We start from the raw sequence: 17,465 nt of genomic DNA on the forward strand, positions 1-17,465 counted from the left end.
TCTTATCCTCTCTGGCAGCTATGAATTTATAATGCAGAACATGGACCATGCATCATTTCCTTCTGTGAAGTGTGGGATCTACCTTAAAGGGCAGATGACCATCCCCAGTGGAGCAGGGGCCCACACCCAAAATCATTTTTAAACTCACAACCCTGAAAAGGAAGTTCTGGGGAGTGGTGACGACGGGAACTTCAGAGGTCTATTTACAGAATTTTATTTAACCTTTTCACCACAGCCTCCTCATCATTATCATATATTATTACGTGTTATGTTATTATTATATAATTATGTATTCTATAATATTATTATTATATAATGCATAATAATAATATTTTACATATTATCAAATAATATAGATTGAGCTCCTATCATGTGCATAGGATAATGCTCCCTTGGATGGGTGAATTCATGGGTATGGAACCATCTCAGGGCTCATGTTCGAAAAGAGATAGATAACCCCAAGAACTCTAATACACAATTGCACACAGATTACTCCTAGTTATATAGGGACACTCACCTAAACACTCATATATTTAAAGGCAGAAGGAGGAGTCAGAGTGGGCTGGATGGGGGTTAGTTGAACAGAAGGGCTACTATAAGACTGAGCTCCTTGAGAGCAGGGCCTATCTTTTGCTTTTATTTATATCCCTAGAATTTAGCACAGTGCATGGCACATAGTAGGCATTTAATGTTTACTAACTGACTATATCTTGAATTTTGACCTACTTCAAGGAAACTTAGTGCCTGTTGGGGGGCAATTTCTGGTTCTTCTGTAGCTTTTAATAATAATAATAATAATAACAATAACAACAACAACAACAACAACAGCAATAGTTTTTTGTTGTTGTTCAGTTGTTTCAGTTGTGTCTGACTCTTTGTGACCCCCTTTGGGGTTCTCTTGGTAAAGAAACTGGAGTGCTTTGCCATTTCCTTCTCAAGCTCATTTTACAAATGAGGAACTGAGGTAAACTGGTTTAAGTGACTTCCCCAGGGTCACACAGCTAATAAGTGTCTGAAGTGAGATTTGAACTCATGATGATAAGTCTTCCTAGGCGCAATGTTCTATTCGCTGTGGCACCTAGCTTCCTCTAATATATCTAACATTTATTAAGGACCTATTATGTGCCAGGAACTATGCTAAGTGCTTTACAAATATTGTGTCATTGTATCCTCACAACAATCCTGGAAGGTAAGTACTATTATTATCTCCATTTCATAGTTGAGGAGACTAAGGCAAGCAGAGGTTAAGTGACTTGCCCAGGTCAGAGCTAGTAGGTATCTGAGGCTAGATTTGAACTCAGGCTTTCCTGACTCTAGGCCCAATCCTCCATCTTCTCTGCTACCTTTAGGACTGCCTCTCAAGAAGAGAAAAAGGCTTAGATCCAGTCAGGAGGGTCTACTTCAGAAATTACACAGCTCTTTTATATTGGCCCTACCACAAAGGAAATGCTATCTCTTTCTTCTGCCTTAATTCATCTAGTACGCTTGGGATATGAATCCCAGGGCTCCTTTTCCTAATTCTCTACAGGCATCAGTGACTAAGGCTTCCCAATAAATCATTTTCCTCCTGCTGTCAGGATGACTCTACATCCCTCTTGTCAGGCCTGTCCCTCAGCAAAAGGAAGAGACAGAAACAGGCTTCAAATCGTAGGTCGCCATCCTGCTCCTTAACCCACCTTCGGTAGCTTCGAACTTCAGGAATGTTGTTATAAAAATGAAAACATGTAAAATGAGAAGACATCTAATGCCACCCTTTTGGTGGAGACCAGATTTAGGCTTAAGACAGCTGGTGCCAGAGCATTTGTGTGTTAATGTTCCTAGGCTGGGGAATGCCTTGCAAGTGGATATCCGGGCAGCAGAATCAATTAGCGGTCTTAAAAGCAACATTAAGGCATTTTTGTTGACCCAATCATTTTGTTGCCTGGAGAAGCAAATTTTATGACTTCACATTCTAGATATGCAAGGTGCTATATATATGTGTATATATACACACACACATATGTATCTACACACATATCTATGTATATATACATATATGTATATGCATATACATATATATGCATATATATACATATGTATATGCATATATATCCACATACACACAGACATGCGCACACACATATGTATATATGTATATATATGTATGTGTGTGTGTGTGTGTGTGTGTGTGTGTGTATATATATATATATAACACATAAACACCAAAACCAAATTTTGCTTTGATACCATTTGGAATATTGGGTTAGAATTACATATTACAAAATGGAATGATGAATTGGAGAATTGGTAATTTTTGGCATTTACATAATCAATTCACATTAGATAATTTAGATAATTCAGAACTGAAATTATGCTTGGGGTCCTGAACCATCTAGCCTAGCTGTCTACACATCCTAATACCCTAAACTCTTTGAGTTTTATAGATCTCTTCTCACATGTATCAGACCTAATCTGGTGAATGATTCTATCATATTTTTCGTTCTCTCCAAAGAATGGTGTTGATGGTGATAGGGGGACCTGCTATTCATACTATCAGAGGAGATACTGGCCAGACCAAGAGACTTTATGACCAAGTCTGAAGCCTTCTCTCATATCTTCATTTGGAAATGACCTTTACTCCTTAAGACTTCAAATAGCACTTTGTTGTTAATTCTTAATATATTCTATTTTGTATTATAGTTATTTGTATAAGTTTTTCTTCTCTTCTATGTTGGAAACCTCATGAGGGGAAAGAGCATTCTTTTTCAGTGATGTATCTTCCCTAACACCTAGCACAATGCTTTCTATGTAGCAGATACACAAGAAATGTTTATTGGATTTGTTGAATCCTGCTAGAGTTTTGGAGTTCTTGAACCACCTTACCCCTAAACACACCTCATGTTTCCCTGCCTATGCCTTTGGACATAATGTTCTCTATAACAAGAGTGTCCTTCCTTCACCTCTTCATCCTTACCTATCCTTAAATGCCACCCCATTCTGTGAAGACTTCCCTAATCACCCCAGGCAGAAATGATCTTTCTCAGTGCTCACTTCATACATTCACTTATGTAGCACGTCCTATCTTTATTGGATAGTCATTTCCTCACTGCTAATGGACCTACAGAGAGCCAAGATGCTTAGCGCTAAACTTTCTGGGACCATGCAGCCTAATCTTCACCCCAGCTACCTCTTCTCTCCCCATCCTTCTCTCCTTTCCATATCTTGCTTGGAGAATTTTAATCATCTCAATGTTACCATTGCCTCCTTCTCTGACAGCCTGATGCTATTCTGTGGCCTCTGCCACCAATGTTGCCACTATAATTGTTTCTATATCCTGATGCTTGGGTCCCCAGGAAGAAGGAAGATGCCAGCTCCCTTTCAAGATTTCCCAAGCTAGAAAGAAGCCTATTAAGAGACAGACTTGTACAGACACAAGCTTGCCTAGCAAGTCATGCACCAATGGGAAGAATAGTTCTCCACCGGCTCTCTAGGGATCAGAGAGTCATCTACATACTAAGTACATCAGTAAGGAAAAACCTGAGGGACAGATTGTACCTTTGTTATATCCATGGAGTTCTGGTTCAGTAGCCTATTAAAAGTGTCCTCATGGTGTACAGGAAGCAGTAAAAGGATATCTGAGCCTCCTCTGGAGTGCAGTCAGAGGGAAGGGTCTCTCTATCACCCCAAGAGGATGTTACATAAGGAATAAAGGATGAAATGAAAAAAAAAATTGCCAAAGGACTGCCCCGTGGTTCCATTCACCATTCTAATGACTTCTCAGACCAAAACACTTTTCCCTGACCACCTATGTGTATTGTCTCTCTCACTTAGAATATAAGTTCCTTGAAGACAGGGACTGTCTTGCTTTCCTATTTGTACCCATAATACTGAGCAAATTGTTGGCACATAGTAAGTGCTTAATAAATATTTTTTCATTCATTCACCATTCCTTTGAAACCTAGCAACACTCTTTGATATTTAGCTTATGATGCTTTCCCAAGTAGATGGAAAACTCCCAAAGGTCAGAATACTTTTTTTTTTTTCATTTTTAGACAGTAACTAGCAGGCCTTGCAAATAATAGGCACTCGATATTTGCTGATCAATCTGCTGTTCTTGCTGAGTGGGAACATCTCACTTGAAATGTTAAATACCCAAGTGAATAGTTTCTTCCTTAAAAGAGAGGGGTTATAGTGAAATGAAAAGGGCACTGCCCTGGGAGGTTGTATAGTGTCTTGTACATCCTCAAATGAAACTGTGCTTTCATAGATTTGGACATTCCTTTAAATGATGCAGGTCATAACTCTATTCACACGCATCCCTTCTGTTTGTTTTTTTGCCCTTCTATCAATTCACTATGTGGATTAGCCCACAAAATAAAGAAAAAAGGCAAAATGACCTTCAACATATTTAAGTACTTAAGGTACATTTATCAAGATGATTTGAGATCTGAAATTAATCTCAGCTCCACTATTAATTAGCATGGGGTTGTCATGGGAAATTTGTTTGTTTGTTTGTAAACCCTTTGAGCACTATATAAATGTGAATTAATATTATTATTGCCATTATCATCATTCTTATTATTGCCTTGGGTAAGCTACTTCATCAATCTATGTTTTCTTTTTCCATTTATAAAACTGGAATGATAATACCTGCTGCTTCTGCAGAGTTGGTGTGAGTCAAGTGAGAAAAATGTGAAAGTCCTTTATAAAATATGAGGAACTTTTTATTATTTAGGATAACCCAGTCTTGAAAAAAGGGTTTCCTCTCATAACAAGTTTCACCCTGGTTAGCCTTTTGAATGTGGCTCAAATAATCTTCAAATATGGCTCCAAGTGACTCTTTTTTTCCAATCTTAAATAAAAAAGATTGGTAGTTAAAAAAATTATAAGTATTCCCCTCACACACATTTTGGGGGTCAAGTTAATACATTTTTGTCCATGCTTCCTTCCTCTCACCTCCCCTCAACTCCTCACCTCTCGCCTCCCTTTCAAAGCACTGGTTGATGTTTACCAGAACCCAGTGTGATTTAGTGACCTTGGGCACACTGTGCACTTTAATTTGTCAATTTGGGAAATTAATTTGTGGAAGAATGAGTGGGAGTCAGGGGTCAGGCAGTTGGAGTGCAGACCTGCTGACAGGTTGACTATCCATAGGGGGCTAATGAGGACACACCGCCAAGTGAACGGAACAAAGACAGACAGATTATACTGCTCCCCACTTTGTTGACTGGAATCAATAATGCAGAGGGGCTGGGCCCATCAGAAATCTCTAGAACCTAAATTCTAAGAGGCTCCAGCATGTGGAAAAAAGAAAATGTACTAAGTTTTATCTCTTAAAGTAGGTTCTTCTGTGTTCTGTACAAGATTGACTCGGGGTATGTGAGATACAGGCTATGTAGAGATGGGTATGAAATATAAATGCTAAAGCCCAACAATTTTAAGTGGAGTACGTGTCTACCTAGCTGATATGATCTGAGATGTCCTCAAAGATCTTCCTTCCTCAAAAATTTGGGTACCCCTCTCAGATTCTTAAGATCTGTTCTGCTTCATTAGTGATACAAATGCTTAGATTCCTTAAGAGTCTGGCCAATATAGTGGATTCTTTAAACCTCCCACCCCGATTGATGTTCTAATAAACCTTATCTTTGGTTGAAAAAAAAATTATATACCTTCTTGTTTTCAGTGTTTGAAATTTCCAACAGTAGTTATTCTTTGGGGCTTATATTTTTTCCAGAAGACTCCTCTTAAAATGCAATTATCTAATGTACACATAAGCCCGAGTAGCTGGCTAAGTCCAATCTACCATGCAATGCTTCAATGTTGTCTGTAAAAGCATATTGTAGCCTTGTAAATTAGCATAGGCCCATGAGTTTAGAGGCCTCAAAGATGTGAGGCTAGACTGCAATGAAATTAAGCTGGTATAAGATGAAATCAAACTCTAAAGAAGTTGAAATCTGGATCCCAAAAGATCTCCATTGGTTAGACTGATAATTCTAATAAGATGCAATAGTGGGGACAAATATAAATTCTCTTTGCATTTAAAAAATCAACTAAATATAGTCAGGAAGGGATATGGCTAGACAACAATTCCTTTGAAAAAGACCTCTTAGGAGTTTTAGTAAAAAGCAAATTCAGTATGAGCCAGCAGTGGGATTCAGAAGCCAGAAAAGCTCATGAGAGTTTAGATTATGTTAATAGTAGAATAATGTCTAGAAATAGGAAGATTACAATTCTACTACAGCCTGTGGCTAAGCCTCATTTAGAGTATTATATTCAATTCTGGGTGCCACATTTTTGGAAAAAACATTAATTAATAAGCTGGAGTATATTGTGGGTATATAATATCTGGAAAGACATTAATAAGCTGGAGTATATCATGGGTATATAATATCTATTTTTTTTTCTGGCAAGGCAATGGGGTTAAGTGACTTGCCCAGGGTCACACAGCTAGTAAGTGTTATGTGTCTGAGGCCAGATTTGAACTCAGGTCCTCCTGAACACAGGGCCTGTGCTCTATCCACTGCACCACCTAGCTTCCCTGGTATGTAATATCTAGAAAGACAACAAACTGGAATACATTATGGGTATATAATATCTGGAAAGAAATTTGCTAATAAGGTAGAGTATATTATAGGCATGTAACATCTGGAAGGACAATTAATAAGCTGGAGTATATTATAGGTATATAATATCTAGAAAGACATTAATTAATAATCTATCCAGAGACAGTTGAATAGGATAGAGAGGGTACTTCACTGGGGGTATTTCTAGCCTAGAGAAGAGACTATAGAAAGGACATAACAGTGATTACAAATTTGAAAGGTTATTGGATAGAAAGGGGCTCACACTTCTCACAACAAAATGCAAGCACCTTGAGGGCGAGAGCTTTCTTCTTCTTTGGTGTTTGTATTATGAGCCCTCAGCATCGTGCTTTACACATAGCTGCTTAATAAATGTGTGTCCAATTGAATTGACTTTTCCTAGGCCCCAGAAGGCAGAAATAGAAATTGAAGAGAACAGATTTCAGATAGTTGTGGGGAGGAACTTCCCAACAACCAGTGCCCTAAGTGCAGTGGTTTGGAATGGCAAATAGTGTACAGCGATATCCAGGATACAGATATCTGAAGGAGAGGGTTAAGAAATCATGAAGGCATTACCAGCGGCAGAAGCTCTCAAGGGACATGTGCACACAAGTATCTGTACTGCAGGTCAGTGAGAAGGAGTACAGGCTCCTGATTACATATTTGATGCCCAAGGCAACCCAAGTATCTCTCCATATCTGCAAGCAAATAGTGGGAAGTGATGGATGCCTGGTGTGCTCCTAAAGAAGGTTAAGCAGCACTTACTATTCTGAGAAAACAGGAGATCTGGAAAACAAATGTCATAAAGGGAATAATTCTGAAAAACAGGCCTAGACGATCAATCATGCATTTAATCAATTAAGCCTATACACTAATAAAGGAAGGTCTGGGAGAAGCCCCACTAATAGTGGGTGGCGGAATAAAAATAAACCACCACAGACTCTGCAAAGGGCCGGGGCTCCCTAATTAAGGAGCAGGTGAAGGAGAAAAAGACAGTCATAAATGAGGCACATTATCGTTTTCCATAGAAGCAACTGTGTTGCTGCAGTGGGAGACAATTGTCTGACCATGGCCTCTTCTTGTTTTAATGAACCATGCAAAAATATGGTTAGTAGAAGAAGGCAATGCAGCCTAATGAAATTCTAGAAAAAGCGAATCAAAGTTCTTCTATTCTTTCTCCAGCCCTTCTGGTTATTCTCTAAGCAAGTTTTATGATTAAGCATTTTTGGGGTATGAATTCAATGTCACTGTTTTAGGGGCCACAAAACAACTTTCTGTAAATCTTTAAAAAATGATAAAATAATCATCAATCAACAAGTATTTATTAAGCACCTACTATGTGCCCGGCTTGTGGTGGGTGATTAGGGAGACAAGTACAATGAATTAAACAATCCCACTTGAAAGGATTGAAAGGGAGATGAGTACACACAAAAATCTACGCAACATAAATGTGAAGTTATTAAGTAAGATAGATGCAAAGAAGTTTAGGAGGGAGGGCACTAACAATTAGGAGGGTCAGGAAAGGCTACATGAAGAAGATGGTGCTGGAGCTGGATCTTAAAGGAAGAGTCTTATGAGGCAGAGGTAAGGAAGGCAGAGCATTTTAGGCATGGGGTACCTGAAGGCATGGAGTTAAATATCAAACACTCCCATTTATATAATACTTTATGATTTGTTGTATGACTGTAATATACAGCGCACAGTGAAACAAGGGGCAATGGAGAGGCCTGTGATGGGTGTTGTTGTTCAGTCCTTTGTTCTCAAAGAGGACCAATGACATCACAACGTAATGGGTAATGTCTTGATTTGTGTATGAGTTAGATTTAATTGAGGCAGTTACACAAAGTCTCAGCTTTACTCTCTCTTCCAGAGTCATTGAAGTCCAGTGCCAAGGCAAAAGTCAAGATGATTGGCAATGATCTGGGATACAGTGGATGACCTTGGTGTCTTTGATGTCTGACCAAGCTCTAAGTGCTCCACAGACTCCACAGAGGCAAAGTCTTTTTAGGGAAATGTATGTGTGAAAAAGAAATTGGGTTGATCACATGACATCTGTGCTCAAAAAGAATGGTTTTACCCTTGGCTACTGCACATTGTGTGAGATCCTAGAGATCTGATCTATGTGGTTTGGCATAAAGTTAGGTTGGGCCATGGCTTCTTCAGCCCCTCCAACTGTACACATACCATTGTCTTCTTGTCAAACTGTCTCTGAGTGGGCCCAGCGCTAAAGAGGGTCACCTGAATTCAGATAACTTGTATACATTCTCCTACTTCCCTGATGGGCTTAAGTGTGGCTCATCGATAGAGTTAGGATAACTGGTAGCTAGGGGAATGAGACAACCGTAGGGACAGCTTGTGGTAGGGAACAAGGGTGGGGCTCACTACAGATCCAGGAATTGTCTATCAATGAACCAATCAACAAATACTTATATGTGTCAAATCTAGGCCCTGGGGACAAAGACAAAAAGGAAAAGTCCCAACTCTTACGGAGAAGTCATAATGCATTATGACATTGTCACATGACATTGGCATTGTGATACAGCCTGATGGAGATATTCAGAACCACGCGAGGCCACGTCCCTTGAATTTTACATTTGTGGCTTTTCCTCGGCATAAAAACCACAAAGTACACCCCGATCAGAAATGATACTGATGATTGTGGTTAGAAGACCTGATGTGATCTCTGCTAGGCTCAAATTTGCAATAAAACAGAAGATGGGACAAGACCACTAATCTGTGGATACATTTTGGTCTTGATATTGATGCTGTGCTATTTCTATCCTGGAGTCTTTCAAAGAATAGTTCTTTTGATTTCTGTCTAAAGGTGAAAGGTTATATCAGATTGCTTACCATCTCAGGGAGGTGGGAGAGGAGGAAAGGAGGAATAGAATTTGGAACTCAAAATAAACAAAAAAACCCCCAATGAATGTTAAAAATTGTTTTTACGTGGGATTAGGGAAAAACAAAATATTATTTTTTTTAAAAAGATAAAAGGTTGTATAGTATGCTACAGTCTGAGGTAGAATAGTTGTACTAAAGGAGGACTAAGTAACAAAGGATGAATAAAAAAAATGTTAGGAGAGTCAGCCAGGGGTCTACTGGAGTCAGCTCAGGGCTTGCCAAGCATTATAGTAAATGCTGGAGAGATAAATAAAAAGAAAGAAACAGGAGTTTTTAAAGTGCCTACTACATGTTAGGCACCATACAAATATCATCTCATTTCATCCTTACAACAACCCTGGGAGGCAGGTGCTGTTATTATTCTCATTTTTTTTAAATTGAGGAAACTGAGTCAGACAGAGGTTAAGTGTCTCACCCAGGGTAATGCCCCTAGAATACATCTGAGGCTGGATTTGAACTGAGGTCTTCCTGACTCCAGGCCCAGTGCTCTATCCACTATGATACCTGGCATGTATTGAGTTTTAAAATAAGCCGAGGATTCCAATACAGCTATCATTTCACAGTGCTTTAAGGTTTACAAAGCCCTTTACATATGTTGTTCATTTGATTCTCGCAACAGTATTTACTATGTGCCCAACATTTTGCTAAGTGTAAATGTAAAAAGGAGAGCTGCCTTCAAGGAGCCTCTGTTCTAAGCAGAGGAGGCCAGGTGTGCATGAGAAAGAGCCAGAAAGGGAATGTCTGGAGAGATACAGGTTAAGTTGATCCACAGGGCAATGAGTTGACATTCCAAATAATGGTATTTTGCTAGTATTGATAGGATTACTGAGCCAGAGCAAGATGTGAAAAGTGGGAGGAGACAGCGAGTGGCAGAGACAGTTGGCAAAGCGGATGATTGGAACTCAATCTGGGGAGAGATGTAGTGGGCTCATCATGACTCAGGGCAGCCAGGCCCTCAGGAAGGAGTTCTAATGTGGAGTAGGTTGAATCTTACAGAAACTGGAAGGATTTACCTCCAGTGCCTGAACATAAAAGAAATTTCTTAGTTAATTTTAAATTACCTTTGCATTTAATTTTTATTTAAAGTTTGTCAACTACAAAATGGCTTTTGCTTTATCCCAAGAATTCATCTAGATCACTGTAATCCACATCTGGGGGGATACCTCTAGTACTATTTCCCCTAGAGAGTGTTCAGTTTTTGCAGAGGACCTCAGGGTATGGCCTAGACTGTCTGTTTACTCTTTGGTTAATGACCCCAGAATCTTCCTCTTCTTTGAGGCTGTCCTTCTGTCTTCCTCTTTTCCTTGTTTCAAGGATGGATGGGTTCCAACTGAGCTGCCTCATCTTAGAAGGATTGCGGGCCCTAGGGACCTCTCTGCTACTGCTGCTTTTCTTTTTCTTTCCCTTTTTGCCTTTTAAATAGTATTACTGCTGCTTTTCACCTACTTACAAGGATGGGAAGGGACTCTTCATTGTGTTCTTAGAATGCTAACGTTCATTCCCTGCCTCTGATGGCTTTGATATTTGGGTGCCTTGATTCTACTGAAGGGAATACGTGACATTCTATGGGCGGATTGGCTTTAAAAAATGAGCTTGCATATTCTTAAAACTTAGCACTTGCTTTATCTTTTGCATACATGTTGGTTTTCTACTCACTTGGTTTAGAATTACTTCTCAGATGAAGCCTTGCTTCTTGCTAACGTATGATTACCTCCCCATAAATACACTTTCATACCCCTTAATGGACCTACATTATATACCCAACCCTTCATCTTGATTAGAAAAAGATCCTATATTTCAGCAAACTCGTCAGCCTGTCTCTTGCCCTGTAAATGAGCTTTGTGAATCCAGCAGTTGTGGCCATAAGCCCTTTTATTCTTTAAATAGAAGCCCATCTCTCTAGTTTCATACAGCATCTATCTCTATCTCAACAGGCTAAGCATAAAGTTGCAGAGTAGATCTATCATTTTCCCCCTTTCTCTTCAGACCTGACAGCTTCTCTCTCTGTGCTCAGAAAAGCAGCCTCTAGGGTTCTTGTGAACTCTACCCTGATGGCTTCATTTGCAAAATTCAGGATTTAGAAGCAAACCAACAAAGAGAGAAAAAGAAAGGGGGGAAAAAAACCCCAATAACCCTGAGTCTCAGGATGCTGTCATGACATGCAGAGAAGAGAATTCCTCTATTCCTTTCACAGCATCCCCTCCAGCAATCTGCAGGCAGCAGCCAGACCCATTTTTAGAAAGGAACACAAGGTCAAGTAAGTCTTGTGTAGTATTTTAAAACAAATAATACACATCCAGCAGCCACTGGTCACAGATTCGTTAATGCAGCAAAAGCCAGGTTTCTTCTGTTCTGTCTGAGGGGGAAAACCCACAACAACAATTGGCTTTTTTTTTTCCTCCCCTCCCCTCCTCCTGCAATTTCTAGGCCTCAAGGTTGATAGAAAAGAGAGATGTGGCAAGAAACTTTGGCCTCTCTGGTTTTTACACCTGGGGTATGTATGTATATGGGCTTTTTAATGCTGGAAGAGGTCTTAGTGAACACATCTGGTTCAAAGGTCTCATTTTCTAGAAAGGAAAACTGCAGCCCAGAGAGACTAAGGACTCAAGGTCAACACAGCCTCAGACTTCATAATTGTGAGACCACGGGCAAGCTACTTCATCTGTGTGAGCCACAGTTTTTGTATCTGTAAGTTGGGGATAATAATCACACCTGTTTCACAAGGTTATTGTGAGGACAAAATTAGATAACATATGCAAAACACCTTGTGAACCTCAAAGTGCTATATACATACTATCTATCTGTCTATCATTGTCATCATCATTATTATTGTCATCTACTGGAAATTCAGAGATGGATTCCCCTCATCTTTGAATAGCTGGTTATTTCTATGTTAAAGAACAACTTTAACACAGTCTTGAAAAGATTGAGGGCAGAAGCTGTGTGATATTACTGATTATATGTTTGTTGGCCTTTCCTTGTATGTGTGTCTATAGGTATGAATTCATATACACGGTGTGTATTAACTCTCTTTCTGGTTTGCTTAGGGACTATTTAGGCAATCAAGGAGTTCAGTGAGTTGTAAAATGGCATCTGATCATTAAAGATTTCATGAGGCTCCTCAAGGGCCTAACATTTCTCTCGGGAACTTGGGCACTGGTGGGAATCCTGTATCTTGAATCCTCTTGGGATACAGAATGATGCTACCCAATGTGCATAAGTTAAGAGGAAGACACTTGCTCTGCCCCTCTGCCATCTTTTCCAGGGAAGGCAGGCATAAGCACAGAGAAGGGTTTCTTAATCATTTTCAAAGTATAGGAGATCTCCTTGGGCCTCAACATCTTTAGGGCTCAGCACAGAATTATGGCCCCTGTGAGGAACAGAAGGTAAGGTAAAGACATCCCCTTTTGAAGCCTAACTTAACTGAACAACTGTTTATTGAGTGTCCCTGATAGCCTACAGCTCTTTATTATGCTTGGTATTACACTTACCACCATGGGGGATAGGAGCTAGTACAAAAGAGGAACCTTCCTGTGGCCCTTGCCCTGAGTCTTTGCTGTCAGGAGGGCAGATAATGTGCACACACACACAAACATACACGTACATAACACACACACATGAATGCATGTTGCTTGGAAGTTTGTGTTAGCCCATTGTTACCCTGGGGAAGAAGAAAAATTGAGGAAGAGTAGCAGGCAGAGAATCAGGCACTAGGCGTCTATACACATGGGTACACATGAAGGAGCCAGAAGGCTGCTTTGTGATTATTGGTGAAGCACTTTGTTTTTCCGTACCTCAGTTTCTTCATTTGTCAACCAGCATCTACATAGCTGTCTTTTATGTGCAAAGATAAGGCTGATGATATCAGTTACTCTTTGCAGTTTACATGGCATTCCATATGCATGTGGACAGTCTAAGGAAGTCTCTAATCTTATTCATTCGGTGATTGATATACCTAGAGATTTATTAATGGGCCATGCATGCTTCATCCATTGATGGAAATTATTGTGGGAGAGGAAGTCTGTATGACTAATAGAGAATAAATAGCAAATTATGGGCTGGGAAAAGATCATAGAATCACAGATTTAGAGCTGGAAAAGATTAGAGATTATCTAGCCCAACCTTTTCCTGTTGTAGATGAGGAAACTGAGGTTCAGAAATGAAAAGGAACTCATTAAAAGCCACATGGGAATAAATGGTGAGAAAGGAGGATTTTTTTTTTCCCTTGCCAGGCACTTTATTTTATGGTGTTATATTGTATGACTATGTCAGAAATGACAAGGTAAAAACATTCATCTAGTTAAGTAAACTTGGTTGATTGAGGGTGACAGCACAAATTAACACAAATTTACGGTTAGGCCTCAAAATCCTCAATTTCTCAAAAAGTCATTTCCTTTCCTGTTGTGACTGCTCCTAAAAGGATAATTTTCCTTTTCTCCATCCTCCCTTCCCCTTTACTCCTCTCGACCTCCCAACCCCCTACCAGTGCTATTAATAAAATATAGAAAATTGAATCTTCAAGATGGGGTTAATTCAGCTCAGAATTATCTGGGAGGCCCAAGGTAGTACTTTTCTGAAGTTCCTCACTTTGTAGGCCACCTGCCAAGCCCTCCTAGGACAACATGCTGAGCAGAAGTGCTGATTCATCCCAGATAATTAGAACATTTAATGTGTTGGGGATCCACAGAACTAGGTTGTAACTCTTTATTTTCTTAATAGCGGCACAGTTCTGAGGGAAGGCACAACAGGACCAAATCCTAGTCAAGGTCAGCCCCTCAAGCTGCTGCCAAGACTGTTTGCAACTCAAGCATCTGAGGCCAATGGAGTCTCTAGCTAAGTCCATTTTACGAGCTCAAAATATTCGGAGTGGGGATGGAGAGAATGAGGAGCATGGAACCTTCCCTGCTAAGGGGAGCAGTGTGGGTGGGAATAATAGGGCCTTCTCTCTTCTAGATTTGTGTTCTCCTTAAAAATAACCACAACTGGGTGATCTTTTTTCTCTTTTTAGAAGTAGCTGTATTTTAAACGTAGCACAGGGGCATCTTACTGAAGGATTTAGCATTCTCCAGCATTAAGATCAATATGCATTGCTGGCATATATACCATGGACATTCCTGCTGAGTTGCATTTGGATTTTCTCTATCCACCACATGGTGTGGTGGAGAGAGTACTGGATTTTTGACTCAAGAGAATCTGGGTTCATATCCTGACTCAGGTGCTTATTAGCCTACACTGGCTTATTAGTCTACACTAGCCATTACTTCTGCCCAGCCTAAACTTATTGTCTGTATGAGGAAGACAGGAAGATGGAAAGAAATATTAGCTCTCTTAGAAAGGAAACAAATGCTTATTTGTTGGAGGCACCAACCTCCAGGACTTCAATTCAATTCATAATAATAAGGTCCATCTTTCATATAAAAGATTTATAGGTGTGCAAAGCACTTTATATATGTTATCTTGTGTGATCCTCACAACAACCCAGGGAGGTAGGTGATATTATTACTCACATTTTACAGATGAGGAAACTGAGGCTAGGAGAGTGGTTAAATGATTTTCCCAGGGTCACTCAGCTAGTAGATGTCTGAGGCAGTATTTGAACTCAGGTCTTCCTGATTCCAAGTCCAGGGCTCTATCTGTTGGCCACTTAGTTATCATTTTCCAAGTGTCTTCATACTATGTCACTTCAAAATCCCCCTCCTCTTTCTAGCTCTCCTATTTCATCATCATCATCATCATCATCATCATCATCAAGCGTTTATTAAACACTTACTCTGTGCCAGGCACTGTGCTAAACACCAGAAATACAAAATAAAAGTAAATATGTTTTATTTTCCCACATTAGAATATAAGCTCCTTGAGGACAAGGATTTGTATTTGTATCCCACTGTGCATAGCACAGTGCCTAGCATATAAAAAGTGCTTAATAAATGCTCTATTTATATATCAACATTTATTAAGCTTATTGACCTGCCATATACTAAGTACTGGGGATATAAAAAAAGGCAAGGAGCTTATAATCTAATCCTATCTATCTATCTATCTATCTATCTATCTATCTATCAATCTCTATTTCTTTCTATCTATCTTTCATCATTCTATCTATTTGTCTATCAGTTTCTAACTCATATAAAAGAGTCTAATAGATAATGCTGATTGGATAGTCACACCATAGCTAAGGCCCCGAGGACTTGGACCTTACCTCCTCTGAAGTATTTGCCTTGTTCTCTCACCAGAGAATTAGGCTTTATGGTGGTGATTACTACTGTCATTATTTAATATGACTATTACTATGTTGCCTATTTCTTCTGCTTATATTCCTCTTTCTACTACAAAGTATCCCTGCCAAGTTGCTTGAGGTTTGGCACAGGTAAGTAGGATGAGAACAGTACCAGATGATAAAGGCACTGTGGACAGACAACAGAAGGATGTAGGATCCTAAGTGGCTGGGGGGTGTAATAGCATTGGTCAGATAGAGATGCTAGTAATTTCATGCATAGCCATCTAAGCACGCTTTCAAGGAGTGGATGTGTACAGTCACTTACCATGGAAAGAAAGGGAAGCCCAGGTGACATTTGCGACAACCATGCCAGCCCCTAGGGTGATTTCCTCCAGGATTTTTTCTTATTCTTCCTCCTTCTCAATCTCCCCTTTGCTTTTTTTCCTTCTCTCCCATCTTCTTCCTACCATCCATTAGCTCAGGAATCTAAGATATCCCCTATAGTTCTGTTCTCCTAAAGTAGCCCTAAAGTTCAGGTGTTGCTGCTCTCCACCATGTCTTATACTTCTGAGTTTTTCCAGAATGTGAAAAATCATTAAGTTCAACCTCTTTATTTTAACATTTGGGGCTGTCACACGGCTAATCAATATTTAAGGTAGGATGGGAATCTAGAACTTTCTAATTCGAAGCCCAAAGGTTTAGCCATCATATCACGGGAGGCTGTGAAGGAGCCAAACATATTCTCTAACTAAATTGTGAGCTTCTTGTAGGCAGGGAACCTTGTCTTAAACGAGATGCTTCTCCATTCATGAAGGACATATTCTGGACAGCATCCACTGAATAGTGACTTTCCTGAATAAAAACAAACAAACAAAAAAACTGTATTGATGGGTCAAAGAAGAGATATGATAATGTACCTTCTTCTTTTCTTTGCAGAGGTTGGAGACTTTGGGTAAGGAACACTACAAGTCATGTTGAACTTGGTTGATGGGTTGGCCATTTTTACCAAACTTTTTTTCCTCCATTTAAAAATTGTTTGTGGGGCAGCTAGATGGCACAGAGCATAGAGCACTGGCCCTGGAGTCAGGAGGACCTGAACTCAAATCTGACCTTAGACACTTGACACTCACTAGCTATGTGACCTTGGGCAAGTCATTTAACCCCAATCCCCTCACCAAAAAGCAAAAAAAAAGTTTGCTATGAAGGAAGGCTTTCTGTGAGGGGGAGTGGAAGAGAAATGTGTAGGTTATGTAAAAATGAGGCATAGTATTTTTTTAAAAAAGAAAATCTATACTAATGATAAATACTTGTGCATAAAAGGGAATTCCCCTCCCCCAATACAATTCTTTTCCTCTAAAGTTCACTTCTTTTCAATGCTCTTTCAATTTTTCTGATTACATAAAGAGCCTTCAATAGGATTTGAATGCTTTTCTTCAGCATCTGAATGTCCACATCTATCTTTAGCAAAAGGGGATTTGCTAACTGCACTCAGAATGTCAGTGACGATGCTAGCCACTGAAAGACACAGCCAGGGTTGGGTCTAGGCTAGAAACAGAAAGTCTTTGACAGCTTAACTCGTACTGGATTGGCAAGCTATTGATCCAGAACCCAAAATTCTGAATGCCCAAGTCAAGAGGAATGTCTGCACTTCTTCATATCTCTCATAGTGAATAGAACTTTGAGGATAAAGGGAACTTTGAGCTCATTTAAATCAGGGGTTCTTCAGTTCAGAACATTTTTTTAAGCACGTACAATATTCCAGGCACTGTGCTAAGTGATGAGCCTAC

This window comes from Phascolarctos cinereus, unplaced genomic scaffold (genome assembly GCF_003287225.1).
Source record: "Phascolarctos cinereus isolate Bilbo 61053 unplaced genomic scaffold, phaCin_HiC Scaffold_5;HRSCAF=322, whole genome shotgun sequence".
Classification (NCBI taxonomy): domain Eukaryota; kingdom Metazoa; phylum Chordata; class Mammalia; order Diprotodontia; family Phascolarctidae; genus Phascolarctos; species Phascolarctos cinereus.